This window comes from Pleurodeles waltl, chromosome 6 (genome assembly GCF_031143425.1).
Source record: "Pleurodeles waltl isolate 20211129_DDA chromosome 6, aPleWal1.hap1.20221129, whole genome shotgun sequence".
Taxonomy (NCBI): domain Eukaryota; kingdom Metazoa; phylum Chordata; class Amphibia; order Caudata; family Salamandridae; genus Pleurodeles; species Pleurodeles waltl.
Genome location: NC_090445.1, coordinates 1,122,327,115 through 1,122,339,350, shown reverse-complemented (window position 1 = coordinate 1,122,339,350; position 12,236 = coordinate 1,122,327,115). Strand labels below are relative to the sequence as shown.

At 45.7% G+C, this 12,236-nt stretch overlaps 1 long non-coding RNA gene across 2 annotated transcripts in view; it reads right to left on the bottom strand.

The window, feature by feature from the left end:
• Positions 1–12,236, bottom strand: part of LOC138302098 (uncharacterized) — a 101,537-nt gene that overhangs the window by 63,078 nt on the left and 26,223 nt on the right. The window contains exon 3 of one of the 2 annotated variants that reach the window (XR_011205272.1): positions 9,789–10,455. The exons of the other annotated variant lie outside the window; for it this stretch is intronic. This is a non-coding gene — a long non-coding RNA (uncharacterized lncRNA). Of the gene's footprint in view, positions 1–9,788; positions 10,456–12,236 lie in introns of those variants that run through there. 2 annotated transcript variants of the gene reach the window in all.

Here is a 12,236-nt window from a genome sequence, read left to right as displayed (position 1 = left end):
TGATACCAAAGCAAGATAGACAGAGGCGTTGGCTACCAAACACAAAATACAAAATGCTGGTCTGCACTGTAAAAAAAAACCTTTATCTTTTAAGATGGGCAATAAAAATCTTCGCCTAAAAGAATCATAATATTTACAGAATAGAGTAAAATGCAGCAAAGTCTGGAAAGATGTACCATCACAGGGACAAACAAAAATATTTTCGTATCAAATTGGCCCAAAAGAAAACAGAGATTACACCTAATGGTGCCTATTCAAAACCTTGTTACAAGCAACCTTTCACACACATTATTGATCCGGGATAGGTAGGGCTCTGTGCCGCCTTGACAGGTCTCAATCATAACAAAAACTTGCACAGATGGTTTCACCAATTATTTTGCTTCCCTGTTTGACATGGGCAATTTTATAAACTCACTCTTGACCCAGCCTTTCTTCTGTTTGGGGAAATAAATAACTCTGATCGACCCAGGCTGTTAGTAATATTCTTAATGTAGTTCAAACAAGGAATATTCAGGCCCAGATCACAGGACATACAATCAGAAATTATTTCCCTGTTTAGAGTTGCATGCTCATTTAACCAGATAGAGATCCAGAGGAGCAGAGGCGCAAGCTTTTTACGATCCTCTATGTAGCCTATGCCTAATTCCTCGTGGAAGGCGAAGCAGGAACTACTAGGCCCAACACCTAACAACCGCCTTTAAAATCTATCCTCTTCCTGCTGCAATGATGGATTGTTCTGATATCCCCTAATGGGCTACATAAGTTAGAAGCGGAAGACATTTTAAATTATTCACCTCTAGCATGGGCCAAATTGGCTTACTGCCCACCCTGTATGAGAATTCGAACACTGTACCTACAGCAACATTAAAACAGGTGCATAGCTGGGATATACATGGTAGCCAGTTTGCTTTGTCAAACATCACACCCAGGTACGGGAACTCATGAACACAGCTAATGAGTTGGCCTTTAATCATCACCAGGCCTGGTTTACTCTGCAATTTACCACACATCATGAAGTGGGTTGTGGCAATGTTGACTTCTAAGATGAAGTCATCCACAAATTTAACAAAAGCATCCACTGCCATTCGCAGTTCTAGCCAATAAAACTGCATCATCAGCGTACAGCAAATGCAGGCACCCCTGCTATTCACAGCTGGTACATCTTTACAGTTGTCCACTAAAAAAAGAATACAAGCCACTGGAATACAAAAGAAATAAAATCAGAGCTAAAACACAACCCTGGTGCATACCCCTAAACAGATTTAAAAGTTCTGTAGAGTCGCCCTTCAGGCCATACCTTATGGAAGCTTTAGTTCTGTCATGGTACACTCCTAAAAAAAAATCAACTATAGTGTAGGGCACGCCCATTTTATATAGGCTCTCCCAAAGCTCAGCACGATTAACCCTATCAAAGGCACTACTAAGATCCATAAATGTAACCATATAGAGTGCCTTTATTTGTGATCCTATATTTACCAATAAACCGATATAGGTTTAGAAACGGCTCCTGGATCCCCAAGCCTTCTCTAAATCCATACTGCACAGGGCTCATATTAGCGTTTTTGTTGGCCCAACTCTCCATTCTCCACAAAATGATGCAGCCCAGGATCTTCACCAGTGAATCTTGATGGGAGACAGGCCGATAGCATTTTGGGTGACATCTATTACATTTTTTATACACTGGAACTATGCATGCTAATCGACAGAAGGGGGAAATTCCATGAATTGCTGCAGCATTTAAAATAGTGACAACAATGGGTGCCCAAAAGTGGACATTTTCTTTGTAGAGGTCCATTGATATGCCATCAGGGCCTGTTGCCTTATTTGCCAGAATTTCTTGGATGGCTACAATCACCCTGTCAAGACAGAACCTAATATCCAGACAAGACTGAGATTTTACCAGCACCTTCACATCCTCCAGGGATTACCCAAAAGAATAAATACAGCTAAAATGATTATAGCAACTTTCGGGTGGGATGTTACACCCCAACTGTTAGAAATGGGGTCTCTAGCTGGCAGTCGGTTTGCACCCTGTCCAAGTAGGAACCCTCACTCTAGTCAGGATAAGGGAGATACTTGCTTTGATAACCCCTGCTCACCCCTTTGTAAGCTTGGCACGAGCAGTCAGACTTATCGCAGAAGCAATGTGTAAAGCATTTGCACATAACACACAGTAACACAGTGAAAACACTACAAAAGGACACCACACCAGTTTTAGAAAAATAGCCGATATTTATCTATTTAAAACGACCAAATACGATAAAAATGCAACAAACAGTAATAAAAATATGAATTCTGCAAGATTAACTCAAAAATACAGTTCCTTGAAGTCAATAGCTCCACCTGGGGCTATCACGGCATCGTGATAAAAAAAACCAACAGTTCAGGCCGGCTGCGGCGTCGCAGGTCAGCTACGGTGTCGGGAAGACGCGCAAACAGTACCTTGGATTTGTAGGGTGTTGTGATCCTCGTGGTGAGCTCCAGAGAGCAGCGTCACTGACGTCGCGGTGTCTGTTCCAGAGTCCGTGCAGGAGACGTCAGGCTCTTGAAGTCACACGCATTGCAGATCAAACTCCAGGCTGATAAAGTCAGGAGCGCTGGCGTGGATGGCGTCAGGGCTGCGGTGCGAAGTTGGACGATGTGACATGCGGTGCCCACAGGTCACGGTGCAGGCAGAGGCTCGATGACAGTGTCCAGTGGCAGTAGTGAGACCAGGGCTGCGGTGTGAAGCGGGGCGGTGCAACGTGCGGTGTCCACAGGTCACGGTGCAGTCAGTGGCATAGTTGTTGCAGAAGCGCTGTCGTCGATAGGCCCAAGCCAGCGGTGCGAGACAGTGCTTCGTGACCCTCCCGAGCGGTGTCCACAGGCCACGGTGCAGGCAGGGATGCTTGGTGAAGACACTGGAGTAGATGGTGACTGTGTCGGTGGACTGGGGCTGTGGTGTGGGACGGGATGGTGCTTCATGCTCCACACGGGCGGTGGCCACAGGCCACAGTGCAGGTAGCGGCGCCAGTGTCAGCAGGAGTGTCGTTGTCAGGGAGGCCCAGGCTGAGGTCGTGGTGCGAGCAGTGGTTCGGTAAAGTCTGATGACGGCATCAGTGAGACCAGAATCGTAGTGCGGAGGGGGCAATGCGACTCCGTGCCGCGTCGGCAGGTCACGGTACGGCCAGCAGCTTCGTTGGCAGCATTGCAGTGGTTTCTCCTCTTGAACAGCACAAAACACACAGTTCCTAGTGCTGCAGGTCGAGGAGACTGAATTCTTTGATGTCCCTGAGACTTCCAATAGGAGGCAAGCTCTACTCCAAGCCCTTGGAGAACTTTCTCAAGCAGGACACACAGCAAAGTTCACCCTTTGCACTCATAAGGCAGAAGCAGCAACTGCAGGCCAGTCCAGCAAAGCAACACAGCAAAGGGGACATTACTCCTCCTCCAGCTCTTCTCCTTGGCAGTGGTCCCTCTTGGTTCCAGAAAGATTCTAAGGCTGAGGTTTTGGGTCTTCTTCTTATACCGTGTTCTGCCTTTGAAGTAGGCAAACTTCAAAGCAAAGTCTTGTGTATTTGCAAGATCGTTCCTTGTCCAGGCCAGGCTCCAAGCACACACCAGGGGGTCGGAGACTGCATTGTGTGAGGGCAGGCACAGCCCTTTCAGGTGTGAACGACCACTCCTCCCTCCCCTCAAGCTCAGATGGCTCATCAGTATATGCAGGCTACATCCCACCCCCTTTTGTGTCACTGTCTAGAGAAGAGGTGTGAACAGCCCAACTGTCAAACTGACCCAGATGGGGAATCGACAAACAGACAGAGTCACAGAATGGTTTAAGCAAGAAAATGCCTATTTTCTCAAAAGTGGCTTTTACAAACAGATAATTTAAAAACCAACTTAAATAAAAGATGTATTTTTACATTGTGAGTTCAGAGACCCTAAACTCAAAATTTGCATCTGCTCTCAAGGGGAATCTGATCTTTAAGGATACTTAAAGGCAGCCCCCATGTTAACATATGAGAGAGATAGGCCTTGCACAGTGAAAACCCAATTTGGCAGTATTTCACCGTTAGGACATATAATACACACTAGTCTATGTCCTACCTTAAACATACACTGCACTCTGCCCCTGGGGCTACCTAGGGCCTACCTGAGGGGTGATTGACATTTAGTAAAAGGGAAGGTTTAGGCCTGGCAAGTGGGTACACTTGCCAAGTCGAATTGGCAGTTTAAAACTGCACACACAGACACTGCAGTGGCAGGTCTGAGACATGGTTAAAGAGCTACTAATGTGGGTGCACAACCAGTGCTGGAGGCCCACTAGTAGCATTTGATTTACAGGCCTAAGTGCACTTTACTAGTAAATCAAATATGTCAATCATGGATAAACCAATCAACAGTACAATTTCTATAGGGAGCCCTTGCACTTTAGCACTTATTGGCAGTGGTAAAGTGTGGAGGGACAATAAACCAGCAAAAACAGACCTGAAAAATAGGAGGGAGAAGGCAACATGTTTGAGGATAACCCTGCAAAAAGGGCCATTTCCAACACCAACCCACCTAAGGTTCCAGTTGAAAAGCTTCTTTTGTGTACAATACTCCAAAACATCCTAATATTTCCGGTCTGACAGGCTTGGACAAGATTCTCCCACATCTCCTTCTTGGCCTCCAGTTTCCTCTTTTTGGTTACTAACTTATATTGAGATCTGGCCTCATTCACTCTCATTCCAGACCTGGGATTTGTACTCATCTCCTTACGCAATCTACTTCTAGTGGCTTTACAGGTGCTGTTGAACCATCCACAATGACGTTTGTTTTTTAGATGGTCTACCAGTGCAACTAATTACATTTCTAATAGAATTATTCAGTTTATACATGGCAGTCATAGCCACTACAGGGGGTGGATTTTCAGACAAATAGAACCTCCAAGATCAGGCTAAGATTATGATTCACCTGGGCTGGGAAAACAAGTGAGATATTAAAGCAATGCCAGCGCACCCCGAGGTCCTTGTCCTTGATTTCCATACCCCTAGGTCCCACACCCACAAAGGAGCATCTAGGAATCGAATACTATCTCGATAGGGTTCCTATCACTGTGCTCCATCTCCTGCACCCCACCCCTGAGGACAAACTAGCTCAAAATTCTAGATACAAAAACATAGTCAATAACTGTGCCAGAGCCACAGCACACAAAGGTAGGAGCTTTCTTACGGATATTACTCACCAACATGGCAGTGTTTATCAAGCCAGAGTTTAGATGGGCTTCTAGAAGTTTTACCCCTCTATAGTCTGAGCTAAGGCAGGCCACCTATACAGCTGAGATCTCTCCAGTTAAAGGGGTTTAGTGCCTATTTTTGCATTAAAATCCCATGCTATAGTAACAAAGAAATCATTGAAAATAGTTTCTATTTCTGTTTGAGTTGACAGGGCCGCAAATAAAAAGTGGATTAGATATCCCCACTTTCACACAGCATTATAAAAATTTACTACAATAATGTAAAACTTATTTTGAAAAATAGCCCAAACAATTAGAATAACCTGGTGGTTGCATTCAATTTAGTTACCTGGTATATCTTTGCAATCTGAATTAGTTTCACCAGCCCTCCCCTTGCTCTGTGCCTAGGGTTCCGAACAGCTGGGACAGAAAACCTCAAGAACCCATCCCATTCAGTATCCCCCCAGGGACCAGGTCTCCTGCATCAACGCAATATCAAATTTAGTAAAGTACTCCATCCAGACCTCATCCTGTAGTTTGGGGTCATACCCAGCAATATTCCAGCAAACAAGCTGACACAAAGAGTCCATCCTGGTACAAGAGTCAGAAGAGCTGTAAGCAACTCCCCTGCTTGTAGGATCTAGCATAGTCCCGCTAGGTCTTGGAGCACTGGCAGCAGTTATTAGTCAATCAATAGCCTCTAGATTGAATAAGGCCAAGAATCTATTGCTAAGTCTGATAGGCAGCTGGTGAGTGGGCATCATTCTCAGATCCTGATGGTTTGGCGGTTTCCCCAGTCAATGCACATACCTATAAAAAAGCCCAAAGGAAGTAGCCTAATTTGATCAGACGTAAGTCAGTGCTGTTTGCAGGTAGAAATCAATTGATGAGCCATCCTGGGATACCGGCAGTTAATTACAACACAGTCGCCCTGTAAGTGTTTAGGTGATGGGCCCACCCATCCGATCCTTCTCACAAATAAAATGTCCTTATAATCCATAGGGACAAAGTCAGAGTTTTTGCCCAGCCAGAAGCTGACCTTGTTTTTCAGTTGGACCATGGATTCCCTAGCTTCGGGCAGTGGCGGAGGTACATTTGTTAAAACCATGACATAAAGGGTACATTCTGGCAGGAGATTGAAGCACAAATGGGCATTAAGGTGATCATCTCTGGGCGTAGGTGCTTCATGGTCATCAGGTAAATCCCGATTATGGGCCAGCCCATTACTGTTCCCACTCAGAAGCACTCTGGAGTTACCCTCTAGAGATAGGCAGGGAACAGATCTAGGTGAAACCACAAGGGTCACTGGATTAAGATAAGAGGTCTTGAGGAGTTAGGCCAGTACCATAGCAGTTTACCAATATTGATGGGCCACCAGAAGTAGTTTCCAAGTTTGTTAGATTAGGCCTGCATGCTTGATGACCCTTCAGCCTAGAAACCAGCATACCGAGAGTAGATTCCAGGGAACACAGTTTTTCCTTAAGGGGGGCTAAGCAAGATTCAACTATTACATTAATCTGCTCCATAAGATTGTACGAAGAGAACATATGTCCCCCAACAGTGTATTCTGAAGAGGGCATACAAAGGGGGTCAACTATAAGATCTCATTATTATCCTCACAGTTTGCGGCTGCCTTGCCCATGCCAGGCTTTTTACAAGGCCTTCTTAACTGGCACTTCCTCTTTGGTGGAGGGATTTCAGTGCTGGATAGCAAGGTAATAGAACAATTAGGCTCCTGCCCTTGCTGCGGATCATTCTGTATCACAGAAGCAGAGTCATTAGTTAGCCCTGAATCAGCAGCAGCAGCAGCATGCTCCTCAGGCGTACCCCTCAGCATAGGGTTGGCATCAGACCATGTTGCAGAAGTACACTGCTGATCATTAAGCTCAAGAGACAGCCTGCTTTCTGCCAGAACTATCTCCTTCAACACAACCCCTATTTCTCTGGCCAAGGAGTCTAGAGTCTTACTAAGAGGCTCCCTCTGAAACCCCACCTGTTCCGTCCCCCCTGCTGCTTTCTTATCCCTATTTTAAAGCTCAAAATGGGGCCACCTGAGGGGGAAAAACAGAGCCCAAAAGACAAAGCGTGTGTGGCCCCTCCATCAGGCTACCGATCAGAGGGAGGATCTTGGAACACATAGTCCCGGTTTCCAGCAGCGTCCCCTGTATCATAATAGAGCATGTGGCCAGATTCCCCGGAAGTACCCATGACTCACTCATGTTCCGCCACAGTGGAATACAAAAGCAACTGGCACAGGGTGAATTTGGAGATGGTTTCCTACTATGTAACATAATCCCGGACTAGGAAACATAAGGCAGCCTGTAGGTTCTTTTGACAGCTAAGCGCCTCCTCACCAAAAGGTGGAAAGTATCAGTATCCCCCTCGCTCATAGAATGGACGTCCTCCTTTCTAGTGTGGGCACAGGCGGAGGGGGCGGTGCTGCATAGAGAAGATAATATGGGACTGCGCAAATACCCACTGACCTTGTGATGCTATTAATTGTGTTTGACCAATGACTATGTTTCACCACTGCACATATTAGTTGCTCAATGTTCACCAGTAGCACATTATATGTTGTGTTCAGTTTATCTGCCTATTGGCTTTAACATGGAGTTAGCCATTACATTCTGTATTCAGGTCAGCTGCCTATTGGCTTTAACATGGCATTAGCCATTACATTCTGTATTCAGTTTAGCTGCCTATTGGCTTTGACATGGCATTAGGCATTACATTTGGTATTTAGGTTAGCTGCCTATTGGCTTTAACGTGGAGTTAGACATTGCAGTTGAGACATTGCAGATGAGCTGTGTTTTTCCAAGCTGTGTTTTTCCACATGATAGACCAAGCTGTGTTTTTCACAGCAGACCCTAGCTGATAAGAGAGAGTACATTTGGTGTTTTCCTTGCTGCTCAGCCTTGGGAAGAGGAGGGGTCTAGGAGATCTGGCCAGTCTCCAAAGGCTTGCTTAGATTTCCTGACTCTGAGAGGAGGGGGCACGTTTTTGGAACAATGGCTCTGGGCAACAGCAGAGTTAGTTAGAAACTATCTTGACTTCAGACAGGAACCAGACGCCAGTTGCCTGTCCCCGTTTGGGTAGAAAATCTCTTTTTCGCAGCTGAACCGGAGTCATCAACTTGAAGCCCCAGAAAGATGAAGCTGAGTTATAGGCCCTACAGCCTTGCCCTACGGTGATGCAATTTTGACTTTTATGCTTTGCTTTGAAGTTATGCTATAACATAATCACATGTATTTGCTGTGTACATTGCAACTGAGAAGTACTTTGATATATTTTGCTTTCATTGCTGCGACTACTTTTGAATGTGTGCTGCCAATCTACTAATTTTGTCTCTCAGGCACCTCATGGTGAAGTAATAATAACAATAAATATCTTCTTTAAACTCAGAAGTGCATTCCAGAGTGGTTTTGTAAGCTCAGTCATAAGATAAGAGAAGGAAAGCAGAACAGACCTCCAGCTGGGAAGCCATGCTAAATGAACTTAGGGCGCTGCTGGTTGAGACTGAGGGCGGGCCCTCGATTTAGAGGGCAGAATTACACAGTTTCACAGTTCTGGATGGGCAGCCCATGACCCCCGTGAAGTATTGCAGGGCCCTTGCAGGCCCAACCTGTCCCGGCTCTGTTGCAGGATGGGGCGCAGGGTACTGGAGTAAAGCTATAGTTACGGGTTCTGGTTATAATTGTCAGCACTGTTGTGGTTACCAACTGTTATTACAAGTTCTACAAAAAGATACATCTTTTTCTCTTTTGCTGCAACTGCTCTGTTATCTATGGTTATCCATTATGGGACTAACAAAACATGACTGCCACTCCACACTAGCACAAGCTCTGATGACTGGAGCCGTAAGGGACCCCCCACTACCATCTCATCCACAAACTTTATATTTCTATTACTGGGGGCATATTTGCACTGGTCTCTCACGCATAGGTTGGTGGGGCTAAAAGTAATCTGAGTTGTATCTCTGACTGTCATTTGTTAGGCCTACAAATGTCTGTCGTGAAACTGTCTAATACTTGAAAACTTGATAAAAAAAAAAAAAAAGAGTTATGAAAAAATTTAAGATAATTGCAGACTCAATTAACACAGTGGCCAGGACGGTGTGTGTAATGTGACCTAATGGGTTTCTTTCTCGTGCTCTGAAGGTGACAGTGCATATGCCTTACGTCCTGGCTACTCACACCGAACCAAACTCTAAGGACAAGAAGTGAGAAGCAGTACAACTGGGCAGATAGGACAACGCATTCAATGCCAGGCAGGACCTTTGGGATCCAGAAGTCCCACTTCACTGCCTCCACAAGACCAGTGGGGCACCACTGTACGGACCGGATACGTGCTGCAAGATAGCTGCCACATGTGCCATACTGCACACTGCTGTAATGAAGAAGGGTCTGCACGACATCCCCAATGCTGATGATGACTTACCACCACTACAGGTGCAGCAGGAGGGCACATGTGTAGCAGAGGAACATGCATGACAAACAGAGATCACCAACAACTATTTCTGAGGTAAGAGAAATTAGAACATCTAATAATGAGACAACACACATGATGGTAATGTTTGGTGTGTAACTGAGAAACCACCTTTTATTCAGGTATCAAAAACATTGTTTCACTCAAAGATCAACTGCATCCTCGTGAATGTAACATTGTTAGAAATAAACAACAAAATAAGTACTGCCAAACAAAAATGGAGACTCATTCCTCTGAGGGTACGGTAGTTCACTTCTTTTGGTGTTCACAGTCCACCTAGCTAGTATTGTTGTGGCTACTGTCAGGTAGATGATGGACTGGGTGACGTACTTAAACCTTGCCTGGTGCTGCCTGTGCCACTGTCTCTGCACACAGTGCTTCCTTTCCATTTCTGCTAGCCACGGGCCTTGCCCTTTCTCCAAATTCTTCAGCTACTTAAACAATCATTGCAGCAACCCACTGACAGTCCATATTTGTTTTGTCTGCAGACGCTGTATGGAGATGATGGACCTCTCCAACCCACCATACATAGGAGGACTCCCCAGTACATCATCTGACAGGTTCTTGCTGATCTTTGCCCTCTGCACTGTTTATGTGTCCTGGCCTCAGATGTTGGGGGGTCCATGCTCCGTGACGGACTCTCACCACTGTCCTGACAGTTGGAGTTGAGGTGATGGGCTGAGGGGATGGTGGTGGTGTTGTTTCCTCATTGGCCACATCAGTGTCAGCAGGCCCTTCAGCTGCAATGGTTCCTGAAACGTCCAGGCTGTGATCTATATAAATACATATAAATAGTGTTAATACATTATTAAAGTTTGCCCACATTATGGCTGTGACTGCTTCATGTGTTTGTGACATGTTGATGTACAGTAGTTTCGTGCAGTAATCAAAACACAGTTGAGCAAGCAAATGATGTATACTACAACTCCCATGATGTATTGCCAGGGTGGGGGCAAGCATCTCAATGGAGTTATAAATGCTGTGATGTATGATATATGCTTTTGCTAACATTATTTTTTGTTAGGTAAGTAAAGGGAAGATCACTTACCCTGGATGGTGCCTCCTAGATTGGATACGTTGATGTCAGCTATTCCTACCCCACTCTGGTTCAAGGGCCACTCTATGAGTGTCTCCATAGAAGTCAGAGGGGTTGTTTTCAGAGTCATCCCCCTGTTCCACATCCTTCAGTCATCCTGTTGGCCATCTCTGTACGAGACCTCAGGTTATACCACCTTTGTTCAGATCTCAGGAATAGGAATAGTCCTCTAGGTGACTCCTAGGGAGTTAACTTCCAGGATACTGGTCCAGATCCCTGTCTTTTGGCTCTCTGGAACAGAGAAGGAGACCTTCCCAAACAGTTGGTCCATATGGGCTGCACATTCCTCTGTCAGGAGTTCCAGATCCTTCTCATTAAATTTGAGCTTCCTCATCCTGCTCCCCGAGTCCCTGTTCCAATCTTCTTCAGCCATGGTCTTCTCTAGGGACGGTATAATCCAGTGGCAGTGGTGATGCAGGAGCACTTCTTACTTAAAGCCTAGGCCTCTGGGTTGCAGCCACACTTATATTTGTAAAGGTCTTCATCTGACATCAGTATTCTGCATCCATAAAGCTAAGGTTTCCTATTTTGTGATTTCTGTTTGAACTTTCCTTATTGGTTTTCAACCATATGCAACCATACGCACATACAAACAGATGGCATTCTCATCATGGGGCCTTTAACATATAAAGCCTGACACAAGGAAGTATACAATGGAATAGTAAAACCAACAAATGCTGGAAGAAATGATGGAGTGCGCCATCTGGAGAGTACAAATCCTGACTCCGCCCGCAGACCTGGTCATGCTGATAGAGGATCACACAGGAGGCCTGTCATCAGTGGAGACCACAGTCGAATCCGAGGGTCAGCCGCTGTCCTGGGTGCCTGCCTGAGCAGAGTCCTCAGGTGTCAATAATTAAGCACGGAGCGGTTGCCATGTATCCCTTGGGTGGGAACTGGGTGGTTGCAAGGATGCGAAGATCTAGCTAGTGGTGTTGCGGTATATGAGACTGTGAAGCCATCTCTTCGTCGCAGGGAATGTTTTGGACCCCAAATGCATCGCTATTTCACATTTAGCTAGTAGCAGGGCCATTGCCGCAAAGCAACGCCTTGGCTTGGGAATGGTCGCTATATACCTCATGATGGTCATCTGGGGGTCTAGTGCAATATTGAGGTCAACAATGGATAAAAGCATACCAAAAACCTCCCTACAGTATCCTGACATCCAGCCAAATGTCCACACGAGGTGGGCAAAGACTGCTTGCTCGCGGCATTACATTTCAGGCAATTACAGAGTTGGGTCGCTCGGTGTTATATATATTCTTCGTAAGAATTTATAATGCAACATCTTGTGCCTGTGAGTAAGGGATACTGTGCATGTTTGTGTGCAACATGCATATACCACTCCTTGTTGGGAAAATCCTGTCCTAATCTGGCCCCCAGGCATCCTGCTCTGGCCAGTCACTAAGTGGTAGATGTGCACGGCAGGTGTGATAGAGTTTGGATATGAGGCCGGCA